We start from the raw sequence: 13,461 nt of genomic DNA, 5'->3' as shown, positions 1-13,461 counted from the left end.
ATGTCAGGGACAAGATTGTAGACCTACACAAGGCTGGAATGTGCTACAAGACCATTGCCAAGCAGTTTGGTGAGAGGGTGACAACAGTTGGTGCGAATATTCTCAAATGGAAGAAACACAAAACTGTCAATCTCCCTTGATCTAGAGTTCCGTGCAAGATCTCACCTCGTGGAGTTTCAATGATCAGGAGAATGGTGAGGAATCAGCCCAGAACTACACTGAAGAATCTTGTCAATGGTCTCAAGGCAGCTGGGACCATAGTCACCAAGAAAACAATTGGTAACGCACTACGCCATGAAGGACTGAAATCCTGCAGTGCCCACAAGGTCCCCCTGCTCAAGAAAGCACATGTACAGGCCCGTCTGAAGTTTGCTAATGAACATCTGAATGACTCAGAGGAGAACTGGGTGAAAGTGTTGTGGTCAGATGAGAAAAAAATCAAGCTCTTTGGCATCAGCTCAACTCGCCGTGTTTGGAGGAGGAGTAATGCTGCCTATGACCCGCAGGTATCAGACCCGTGCTTCCTAAATGGGTGGAGAGGCGATTTAGTGTTAGAAAAGCGAATATTCATTTGTTTTCCTAACACACCTTGGTGGGCTCTGAGTGCAATCATCTGCGCCACAAGTCCACCCTATTTTGAAGCATATTAGAACCTATGGCTCTAATCAAGTGCTTAAAGAAAATGCCCCCGCAGCTGTAATTCATGAGCTCAGTGTTCTGAAAGGGGCCATACACATGCATAGGGGGTGGCTGCGGTGACCGTGGATAGATTTATGCTATGCATGAACCTATCCATTACTCATATAAGTGGTGGCGTGGATAGAAGGAGCAGTGCCTGTACGCCCTTAATGGACAGGCCGTCCCTGGCAGACTGATTCTAGGAAGTACATGCTACATTAATCATCTGCCCTTAAACAAGATGGACACATCTAGAAATCTTAGAAAAGTGTTTTTCAAAGTGATTTCTCAACAAAATAAAGCATGGAGACATGATTGGAAGGGTGAGTGTATAATAATACAAATTAATTAAACAGTGGTCTGACCCATTAAAATAAAAATCTCCAGAGAGAAATATGCAGGCTCTCTTAGCTGCCTCTAAGCTGCCTAGCAATCACTGTGATCCTCTTTCTTCAAACACGCAAGCTTTCCAGTGATTGGCTATGCAGTAGGGGCCTGTCAGGACATGTCTGATCATTGGAGGAGAGCATACTGAGTTCCCAGCATAGCTAGAGAAATGACCATGGCTTGCTCTCACGCTTAGTGTGGTTAGTTTTCAATAAGAAAGCAGAGGGGAGTATTATATTGTTAGATAATTATTTCCTGATCCAGTAAGCACTATCACAATTGGTCAGTAATTTGGATATCCATGCCTCTTTGTAGGATGAGAAAGAGGGACACATGATAGCATGAATATAGGGCACAACCCTGTTATGCCATCAGAAATGGACCATAAGGATAAATGTTAAAAAAAAAAATAGGCTCTATTCACACAATAAGGGTCAACTTAGGGTCCAACTTGTGAGACCCTAAGTCGCAGGACAAGTAAAGTGCAATATGCGTATGCGCCATTCCAATTGACACTACTAAAGTCGCTGCGACTTCAGAAAATGTTCCTGCACTAAATTGATCCGACTTTAACGTGTCTCTGGGGCAGCCATGAAAGGATGATTGAACATAGAAAAGAAAAAGGTAACAGCACTCTCTTTGGGACAACCCAATCCACAACTCAGGTCCACTCACAGGTGCCGAGATATTTGTGTTTAATGGATACCAAGAGACACAATTATCTCAGTGATTTAAAGATTATAAGCAGGGGGCGGTCTACACATAAAAGAAAGCAGAGACGCGGCACTCCATTCTGAAAAATAAACATAGACACAGATGCAACATTTACAGACATGTGAGCTTCAGCTCCCTGGATCACTCTGATTCATTATCAGAACTGTCAGGTGTAGCTGATATCAGCTCTCCACTCTCACGCCTCCGGCTCGTATGTTTTTTTCAAAGAGGATTCCAGTACTGCCCCATCAAAAAACTCCTCTGTGACCCAGGACTCCAGAGACAGAAAAGGAAAACAAGGAGAGGGACTTGTGGCTCCAAAGACAAGCAAAACAAGTTACCCACGGATAAGCACGGGACAAGTAACACAAGGACAGGTAGATAATGAGACATCTTGCAATGCCACTAATGTTGTTAATCTATCGGACAGTCCACTTACCCCCTCTGAGGTTTATTTGCTTTCCAAAGGACTTTCTTTTGCCCCCACTTTTCACTTTGATGTCTTTTCTACGATTTTAGACATTAACAGGTTTGTCCGCAATACACTTTTCCACTACCATTGATACATCTGTGCCTGCCCTTTTTGAGGTTCATGAGTGCATTGACTCTCTGGCCAATTTTTATTTTCAAAATCTCAAGGCCAAATCTATACTAGAGAGCCTGCAGTCTGACTCCTCAGGGAGCATGTACGGCATATCCAAAGATACTGTACTACATATACTGGTGATAAACTTTTTTACACTGTACATTCCAGAGGGAAAACTGTAGACATCTTTCAACAGGTTGTGGAGAATGAACTCCTGTCTTTGAAAGAAATGATCTTCAACGTTTAACAACATCAGTATGTCCGCAAGACAGGCTCTTGCAGGTCTTAAAAATCACAAAGATATTGTTATTCGAGAGGCAGATAAAGGGGATGCTATAGTGCCAACGCAATCATTCTTCCACATACCACCCCCTTAGATCTGATCCCACTCCAGTTTTCAAGAGTAAACTCAAACACCTCTTGGACACAGGTGTGGAAATGGGAATACAGTCGTGGAACACCTTTTAGTCGAACATCCAGTTGTTCCTATGTTCCATCACCTCCCCAAGATACACAAACCTGAGAGAACTGTAAAAGGTTGTCCAATAGTAGCAGGTATTGGTTCACTCCTTGAGAGATTAGGTGAATGGGTAGACTAGTATTTGCAACCTTTAGTGACAAGACTGTCGGGCTATATAAAAGACACAGCATCCATCCTAAAACATATAAATGAAGTACATGGGCAGAATATTTTTTGTGGGTTACTTTAGACGTTAAGTCTCTCTATTCATGCATACCACATCATCTTGCTCTAGACGCAGTACAATTTCACTTGTCCAAATATAGTTTCTTTGATCCCTAGCTCAAAGAATTCATCATCATGGCTGTCACTTCTTTATTACAACACAATTATTTCTTTTTTCACAATACCTTCTATGTACAATGCTGTGGAGCCTCCATGGGAGCTAAATTTTCTCCATCATCAGCTAATTTGTACATGGGATGGTGGGAAGAATGTTTTCTTTTTTCACATCTCAATCTTTATGCACCCCACGTCTATTAGTATGGGTGTTACATAGACAACCTGATTTTAATCTGGGACCATACTGATTCCTCTTTAACTTCTTTTGTCTCATACTTCAACAACAATAGCAATAATAATCTTGAATTCTCTTATGTGAGCAATACGACCATGATTGACTTTCTAGATATCACACTCAGGGGGTGATTCCAGTACTGGCCTTATAATTACTGGAACCTTCCACAAACCCACTGCCAGAAATTCCTTACTTCTGTCCTCTAGCTGCCACCCACCTCATACTATTCGTTCTATCCCGGTGGGTGAGTTCATTAGAGCCAAGTGCAACTGCTCTTTCCCAGAAAGTTTTCAGCTAAAATGATTACGTGATAGAGGCTATCAGAAGTGGCATATCAATAGAGCCATTTCTATAGCCTCAGGGAAGGACGGGAACAATCTAATATATACCAGAGAAATCTCCTTACTCTTTAAAACATACAAAACATATGAATCAAAAGAAAAAGGACAAAAGTTCCCTTACCTTTGTCACCACTTTTTCCAGAGAGTTTAATCAGATAAAACAGATTGTTAACAAACATCTTCCCATCCTCTAGGGTGACAAGGACCTAATAGATGTGCTTTCCAAAAGATGCAATTTTTTCTTGTCGTCATGCCCCAACTTATGGTAACTCTTTTGTCACCCAGTCTACATCAAACCACCACTATTCCCAAAATGTGGCTCAGTGTTAATGGCTTATATAGTTGTGGTTGTATAGTTGTGGTTTGAATCCTTATAGGTATTGTAATTTGTAACAAACATAACAAGAATCACAAGTCTATCACCTTGTACCATAACAATAAGGTATTCACTATTAAGGACTTTATACATTGTAGTGCTCAATATGTTGTCTACATGATAGAATGTGATGTTTGTAAATTACAATATTTAGGAAGCACCATCGCTCGAGGATTAGCGAACATTATAACGGAGCAGCGTATAGTAATGAGAGAAGGTTGTCCAATGTATTAATCACTTCAAATGTATACATGAAGGTAACATGGATTCTTTCTCTTTCTCTGCAGTTCAAGTAACCAGAATGTCGGTACATGGAGGAGACACGTACAGAAGACTATTAGAACAGGAAGTTAAGTGGATTTTCCTGTTGGGGACATGCACCCCCACAGGCATGAACCACAGATGGAATGTGGATCTATTTCTCAAATGACATCATCCTATCCCATCTTTAGTTTTATTGTTCACCTGCTTTAGATTTTGCCCTTTTCTCTTAGTAGGTTCCTTCTGTGCTTGTCTTCTACCTTCTATTTTTTCCTCCTGACATTTTTGACCAATCATTTGTGAATATTCCCCCCCCCCACCCCTTCCCTTCCCTTTTGTTGATCCTGCCATACATTATTTTTTTGACCCTGTCATGAATGTTTGATTCTGCCATTTTTTTCTTTTTTTCTGATCCTGCCATAAATCTTGACTTTACATTGTGTTACTACCACAAAGTATTTTACTTGAATATTAGTCTACACTTTCATTTTCTTCCAAGGAATACATTTTTCCCTTGGAATAAAAAGGTTCTAACATCTCATGTAGCATTTTTACATACTTCTCTTTAGGCTCAATCATTTTTATATTGTCTTACTTTCCTTTCCTTTCCTCTCCCCTTTCTCTTGCTGGCTGAAAACAGGTGTAGTCATCATCCACTTGAATGATTGGTGGTATCAATTAAATATTCAAATTTTCTGTGATATATATCTTGCCATATCTGTTTCAAACTAGCTACGACTAAGGCTATTGCCGAACGCATCAGGATTATTGTTTTATTGTCACTCTGATGTACCAATAAATGACACTTCAAGGATTACAGTCTTGCCTGCTCTTCTTACTATTTTAACACAACTTCAATGCCAGAGAGAGTAAAAGTCTTATCAAAGTAACTTCAAAGTCTAACTCCAAAGTTGCACTGGAAATCGTGCCACTTTGCAGTCGGCTAATATGAGAGGAGCCTAAGCCAAACATTTCTAATTACCAGGTTTTTCATTTTCAAGATAACAGAATCATTTATTTTTTATTTTTTTTTAATCAATCTTTTTATTGAAAAAAAATAGTGGTTGTACATATAGTAGGAAATCATCATAAAATGATCAATTGAAATGTGATTACAATGAGCATATGCATATCACCTCCAATCGATAACAGTCTGGAAATAATGACAATCATATCCATTGGTAATAAACGAGTAAAAAGTCACTTTCAAGAACATAAGAAAGAAAACAATCTTAAATGTCATATATAAAACAGTCGTCCTGTTTAATTGTTTAAACTCTAATTTGAGAGTATGTATAAGTCTTAGACTCTATTGCAATACAGTTTCCATGGGAGCCAATTCCTATCAAATTTTTGTATATTGCCATCCCTATATGCCAAGATTTGCTCATAGGTCATTACGGAGTTAAGTTTAGCTTTGACATTGATAATGGATGGGGGTTCTGGTGTTTTCCAGTTACTCATGATCAGTGATCTAGCCGCTAAGAACGTATGCATGATCACTGATCGAAACTTTGGTTGGAAGTCGTTTAAATTTAAACCCAAAATGGCCTGTTCTTTCCGGAGTGGGGCTCTTTGCATAGTAATCCTTGAAATCAAATCAAATACCGCTGCCCAAAAGGGGTGTACAATTGGGCAGGCCCATAGCATATGTAGCAATGTCCCCACATTCCCACATCCTCTCCAGCAAACGTTTGAGGCGCCATCAGCAAACTTAGCAGTAAGGTATGGTGTGTAATACCATCTTAGCCATATTTTCCGCATTAAATCGTCATAATTCGAGCACTTGGAATACATGCCCATATGTTTAATAGCCGTTGTCCACTGGAGGTCAGTGAATTCCTGACCTATTTCCTTTTCCCAATTTAATAATTGCGTGGGTTTGGAGAAGGCGTCTTTGGAGTGCAAGGATTGGTATATCACTGAGACACCTTTAGGTTTGGTTGAGTTGGATCGTAAATGAAGCCATATTTTCTCAGTAACTGGCAACTTTACTACTTGAAATGTCTGAAAATAAGAGGCTAACTGTGTATATGTTAGAAATTCCGAGCTGGGAAGATGAAACTTCTCCTGTATCTTACTAAATGAGAGTATTTTGCCCTCCGCAGTTATATCTGTCCAGTTTACCACTTCATGCAGTGCCCATTGAGATAAGTTAATATTAGGTATATTCCATTTAGCTATGCCTAAAGGTATTGGTATTTTTTGCGATGGGTAGAATTCGTTCCCTTCAGATATTATTTCTTTCCATGCTTCGATTGAAGCTTGGATGATAGGATGTTTGGGGATGTTGTTCCGTTTAGTAACGCAAGCTGCCATAAGCAGAGCCAAGGGAGGGGAATCCCTCATCCAGGACCTTTCCAATGTACACCACGGTTTGACGTCTAAGTCTAGAAACCAATATCTCAGTTGATCTAGAAGAAATGCTGTGTAGTAATCTCGCAATACTGGAATGCCCATGCCTCCCGTTGATTTATGTCTATGCTGCATGTTTGGGGAACACCTAGATTTTTTCCCATCCCACACAAAATTCAGCAACTGTTTCTGTAAGGTAGTGAGGAAGGAATGTGGAAGGGGGATCGGTAGGGCTCTGAAAAGGTAGGTTAGTTTGGGTAAAATGAACATTTTGTATGCCGCAATCCGGCCTGACCAGGACAGATAAAATTTCTGTAGCTTACTAATATCTTGTTGTAGAGATGAAACTAGGGGAGCATAGTTCTCTTTATATAATTTATCAGTGGGGTATGTAAGGTTCACGCCTAAGTATTTAATTGAGGTGTTAGCCCATACGTATGGGAAGGTGTGTTTAAGGTATTTTGTTAGTGGTGGACTGATGTTCATTCCTAAAATAAGGGATTTGGAAGTATTGATTTTATAAAAAGAGATTTTGCTAAATTCCAGGAGTGCCGAATGGGCCGCCGGCAGAGAGACCGAGGGGTTAGTTAGGGACAGTATGACGTCATCTGCAAACAGTGATATCTTGTACTGTTGCCCGCTCACCCGTATGCCTTCTATCAGATAGTCCTCCCTCAATCTCTCCGCCAGGGGCTCCATCACGAGGGTGAAAATAATTGGGGACAGGGGGCACCCCTGCCTGGTCCCATTCGTTATGTCAAAGGGCTTAGAGTATAAACCCTCAGTATACACATGGGCTGAAGGATGTGAATAAAGGGCAAGTATAGCGTCACGTATCGTACCCTCTATCCCGAATTTGGAGAGTACTCCGCGCAGATAACCCCAGTGAATTCTATCGAAAGCCTTCTCTGCATCTAGTGAAAGAAGCAGAGAAGGCTCCCCCCTGCACTCCACCATATGTATGAGATTGATCATGCGCCTGGTAGCATCTGTAGTCTGACGTCCCATAACAAACCCAACTTGATCATAGTTAATCAACTTGGGAATAACTTTGGTCAATCTATTTGCTAGCAATTTCGCGTGGAGTTTTACGTCCACATTCAGTAAAGATATCGGACGAAAGTTCTGCGGTACGTTAGGGTCTTTGCCCGGTTTTGGAAGAGTAACGATTGTCGCTGTGAGCATTTCTGGAGGGAAGGATGCCGCTGCAGTCGCGGCATCAAACACTCGGGACAGATGTGGAACCAGGTTGGAACTAAAGAGTTGGTAATATTCCGACGAATACCCGTCGGGGCCTGGGGCCTTATTACGTGGGAGGTTGGCTATAGCTTTCTCTATTTCCGATAACGTGAAGGGTGTATTTAGCTTCTCCAGGTCATCATTGGATAATTTAGGTAGATTAATCGAATCCAAAAATGTCGTTATGGAGGACTCGGTGGGTTGGTGCGTTTCCTTATCTGAACGTAAGTTGTACAGTGTCTTATAATACTCACTAAACAAGTCAGCTATTTCTTGTGGATTTGTGTGTTTCTCTTTAGTACTGGGATTTAAGAGGTAGGGCAGTTTTTGGCGAATTGCCTTGTCCTTTACTTGCTGGGCCAATAGTTTACTAGCCTTATTACCAAAACCATAGTTCTGGGCTTTAAGAGATCGGTAATGGCGGTCATGTTGTGCTACCAATAGGGATCTTAATTCCTGTCTAGTTAAAAACAATTGTTCCCTAAGGGATTGGGTGGTTTGTCGTTTGTTTTCAGATTCCAACTGACTTATTTTTTTCAACAAGTTGTCTAATTTTTCCGTTCGTTGTTTCCTGACCCTACAGTTTAACTGAATAAGCAAACCTCTTATGAAGGCTTTATGGGAGTTCCATATAACGAAGGGATCACTCACTGAGGGTACATTTCGATCAAAGAATGCTACAAGTTCCTCCTCAATATATTTCCTATGCTCTAGTTGAGATAACGTATAGATATCGTTTCTCCATCTATTGGCCCTTGTTTCCAATCGGGTATCCCCTACATCAACCGAAATCGGTGCATGGTCAGACCATGTGATGCAGTGGATCTCCGATTTGGAGATTTGCTGTAAGGTAAATTTATCCACTAAGAACATATCAATACGTGAGTAACTATGATGAACATTTGAATAAAAAGTAAAATCTTTTTCAGATGCGTGTTGACACCTCCATACATCAAAAAGCTCTGAGCGAGAGATGAAGCTCCCCAGAGATACCCTTTTTTTTTGACGTTTACCCGTACTGGAGAGATCCATCTCCCCCCCAGGAACCACATTAAAATCTCCGCACCACACCACCCTCCCCTGTTTAACTGCAGACACCTTTTTCCATAGTTTGTTCAAGAAAGAGAGTTGTTTGACATTCGGTGCATACACATTAACCAGAGTTATTGTCATATTATTGATTTCACATACTAGCACAACATAACGGCCTAAGTCATCTAAGAGAACCTCTATAAGTTTAAATTGGACTGTATTCTTAACAGCGATAGCCACCCCTCTTTTCTTTTTAGAGAAATTCGCTAGAAAGACATGGGGGAATTGCCGGTTTTGGAACGCAGGTGCTTTGTGGGTAGCAAAGTGGGTTTCTTGAAAACAAATGACATCGCTATGTAAGCGTTTAGCTTCTTTCCATGCCAACTGACGTTTGAAAGGGCTATTAAGGCCTTTAACATTGAGTGATGAGATGCGAAAAGGCATGGTGTCGAAGGGGAATCGCCTTCTTTTAGTCAAACTAGTAAAATTTATTACGACTTATTTCCCTACTCAAGAGGACCTGTTAAACAGAAAAAAATAATAAAAAACTGAGTCCGTATGAGCACCTGAGAGAAGGTTAGGACACTGTAATTATGGCTCGTTTACAATACCACACAGATAAGAGTGCAATAGAGATTATAAACTTATTAACTGACCACAAAATGGTGCAGAGTAGATCGGTCAATGGAAGGAATCCGCCACGTACGTGAGCGAACTACCTGCAGACCAGTGCAGTAAAATTTACCGCTCAACTTACAGGGGACTCAAAAGGCAGTAAATTCTGCAAACAGAAATAGAAATCTAACAAAATAAACGTAGATCAACTGAAACGGCTACATGGCGGTCGGGCCATCAGGGGGAGAATATAAAAAAGAACTTAGAAACTATTGAGCTCGTGTCCTTTTCTTGAACACATGGCAATAAGCATACTCATCCTTAATCTGAGTCGTCCGCACGTTCTGGTTCTAGGATTTGCCAGTCCTTTAGGAGCCGCAGACCTTCTTTCAAGGTAGAGATGGTATGAGTAGTGTCCTCACGAACAATTTGTAAGCGAGCAGGGTAGATCCACCTATAAAGAATGCGATGGTTATGTAACGCTTTCGTGATGGTGGATAGTTGCCTGCGTTGTTGCATCGTAAACGCCGACAGATCAGCAAAGAAGGATAATTCCTGCAAATCTTCTGGTAGGGATTCTCTGCGTCTTGTTGCTGCCATAAACTGATCCTTGATGTGGTAGAAATGGATACGGACGATGGTATCCCTCGGAAGATGGGCAGCCACATGTTTAGGTTTGGGAAGTCTATGGATGCGGTCCACAAGTAAGTCTTCCAGCGGTGCCTCTGGGAGGATTGTTTTAGCAATCTGTAAGAAGTGATGTTTCAGGTCTGGAGGTTTAACGGATTCAGGAATGCCGCGAATTTTAATATTATTCCTCCTAGACCTATCCTCCAAATTTGCTAATTTCAGTTTCATGAGCATCATTTCTTCATCCTTGTCATTATGGGCATCCACCAGGTCATTGAAAGTTGTAGCAAATTCACCCATTTTAGATTCAACATGAGCCACTCTCTGCGACACTGAGGATAATTCTGATTTAAAGTTCCTAGTGAGAGTCTGAATGTCAGCATGGATCGTGGAGTGCAGTGACACCAGCATGTCTTTCAATGTTGTGTCCAGAATAGGGGCATTCGCTGTGGGAAATTCTGACAGGGAATCCTGCAACTCTCTGGTGTCTTCCAGAGAGGAATCCAAACTTGCTTCAGCCTCCTCTCTGTCACCACTATCCAGCCTCGGCTTGCTTTTGGCAGGGCTAGTCACCCCCGACAACGAGGGAGTGCTAGTAGTTTTCTCTGAATAGCGGTGTGGATGGTCTGGGAGGTTCGGAGTTGGTACCTGTCTGTTGGACGCTGTGTAAGCGCCATGCTCTTTTCCACCTCGTGCACCGCCGCCATCTTGCTCCGTCTGCCTCCGCTGTGTAAGGAAGTAGTCTGGCAGCTTATTCGGTTTTCCACCGCTTTTTCTTTTGCGCTGAGGCATCTCCAGGCTTGCCCGCTCCTCCTGAGGTGAATTTCGCCAGGAAACGAGGCTTGTGAAACGGATAATCTCCCCCTTTTGGCCCGTGTGTGCGAGGAGCTCTTCACTGAGCGTCCATCCGCTCCGCCGGCTAGCCACGCCCCCCATAACAGAATCATTTAAAGGTTAGATAAAATGTATGTGCAGTAAAACACTATTGGTGGTTAAAGTGTTACTAAACCCACAACCGTAAAATCAGTGTGTATATGCAGTAAAGCATGCTTGTTATACTCACGTTGGAACCTAAGGGGTTATCCTCTGCATTGTATAACAAGGCTGTTTGATCCTGTATGCACAGATCCTCCCCTTCTTGCATTGTCCCAAAATATGTCAGGCTGCACATGCTCAGTTTGGTGTGTATTGTGAGTTTTTTTTTTATCTTGGGAGAGTGCATGTGATCAGCACAGGACCAATCAGTACTGTCTAGACAGAGAGTCAGGTGTCCTGTATCCTAATAGGACAGCCAGTGCAGTATAAAATCTCCTCCTACAAGCTTTAACCAGGTACTGATAGAAGTCACAAGACTGCTATATACTGCTGATGAGAGAAGGTATTTATCAATTTATATTTACTAAAATAATTGTATTTCCATGTTCTGGAACATGGAAATGCATGTACTGTGGGACACCAGATGTAGTGAATGCAATGTTCTGGGTTTAGTAACACTTCAAATAATACATTATTTATAAAGATCCCTGTATCAGGCCAAAAGAGGAACAACTGAGGAAGAAAGCGGGACAGAGGGATTTGGTTCCAAAAGAGGGAAAATCCCTCCAAATGAGGGAAGTTGAGAGGTATGAATATCTATGTATAGACACAGGCAACACCAAGAACCTACAGAAAGTGATCTAAAAGTATAGGCAAGGTGGAATACTTCAACTAAAATAAAATCCCCAGCATTAGGAGCAGTATTGGATGGTGTGAGCTTATGATACAGGCACATTCTCGTGTAGGATATGATCATGCACTGTAGGCCTGTGTGTATATCAGATGAAAAAATAAGTGAGCAGTGGTAGGATCATTAGCCGATGTGCACGATCAGCCTAAACCTGGGTCAGTGTGAAGACCCCCTTGGTCAACTTAAAGCTCGAAAGGTAAACAGTTCATAAGTGGAAATACACAAACATGTTAAATACAACACTATTCTGAGCTAGCAGTCTGGATAACATTTTGCATCTTAGCAACAATCTCATCAAAAGGAAGCCATTTAGTGAGATGGGGTGATTTGCTGAGCCTGGAAGCTGAAGCCAGTGTCGAAATTCCTCTTAATGCAGTAATTTCTGATAATTGCAGACACAAATTTAGAACAACAATTTGTTGAAAAGGCACAAAATACATTTATCTGTATAGAACAGGTGGCAAATGTGTGCGAAAATTAGTCACCAATTAGCAGGTATTAACCTTTTGGTTGCTGCATCTGTACTTTTATTAATTGTTGGAACTAAAGTTTATTTCTGTTTTTATAGGATCATTTCGGTTTTATGAGTAAAACTTTAGGCCATCATAAATAGCACAGATGAGGATGGATATCAATATGACAAGAGATCAAATATGGACATATAAAACTATCAGTATCTATCCATATGCGCATTGGTTTTTAAGTGGAATTAATGGAAATGCATACATTTTCATTTATTTTTAGATATGTATGTAAAAGAGATCAGCTTGATGTAAATAATCTCTTCAACATATGTAAATGAACTAAAATTCCTCTCTCTCTCTCTCTCTATATCTATATATATATATATATATATATATATATATATATATATATATATATATACACAGTATATATACAGCTGTGCTCATAAATGTACATACCCTGACAGAATTTATGATTTCTTGGCCATTTTTCAGAGAATATGAATGATAACACAAAAACATTTCTTTCGCTCGTGGTCTCACGGTTAGTGTTTGGCTGAAACTATTTATTATCAATCAACTGTGTTTTTAAATCATAATGAAAACAGAAACTATCCAAATAACCCTGATCAAAAGTTTACATACCCTGGTGATTTTGGCCTGATAACATGCACACAAGTTGACACACCTGTGATCTGTTTGCGTATAAAAAGTGTGTGCGCATAAAAAGGCAATACATTTCTGGACTCCTGACAGACCCTTGCATCTTTCATCCAGTGCTGCACTGACGCGTATGGATTCTGAGTCATGGGGAAAGCAAAAGAATTGTCAAAGGCTCTGCGGGAAAAGCTGGTTGAACTGTATAAAACAAGAAATGGATATAAAAAGATATCCAAAGAATTGAGAATGCCAATCAGCAGTGTTCAAACTCGGGATGCAAAGAAAAACCCAAATAATTTCAGATGAAATACAGGACTAGGGATGAGGGGGGGGGGGGGATATAGTGGCGCTTGGAGAGAA

The 13,461-nt window shown here is 40.9% G+C and overlaps 1 protein-coding gene and 1 long non-coding RNA gene across 4 annotated transcripts in view; one reads left to right on the top strand and one right to left on the bottom strand.

Moving 5' to 3' along the window:
* The window catches only part of LOC143924193 (uncharacterized), a 42,075-nt gene extending 36,881 nt beyond the window's left edge, over nt 1-5,194 (top strand). For both annotated transcript variants that reach the window (XR_013261837.1, XR_013261838.1), the window contains one exon: nt 4,407-5,194. This is a non-coding gene — a long non-coding RNA (uncharacterized LOC143924193). The remainder of the gene's footprint in view (nt 1-4,406) is intronic.
* Nucleotides 1-13,461, bottom strand: part of ERBB4 (erb-b2 receptor tyrosine kinase 4) — a 1,370,666-nt gene that overhangs the window by 313,120 nt on the left and 1,044,085 nt on the right. The window lies entirely within an intron of this gene.

The sequence above is a fragment of the Lithobates pipiens genome, unplaced genomic scaffold (genome assembly GCF_037356315.1).
Source record: "Lithobates pipiens isolate NorthernLeopardFrog02 unplaced genomic scaffold, aLitPip1_a1.2 Scaffold_22, whole genome shotgun sequence".
Lineage (NCBI taxonomy): Eukaryota > Metazoa > Chordata > Amphibia > Anura > Ranidae > Lithobates > Lithobates pipiens.
The sequence above is the reverse complement of the archived record's forward strand: the minus strand, read 5'-3'. Positions and strand labels throughout refer to the sequence as shown.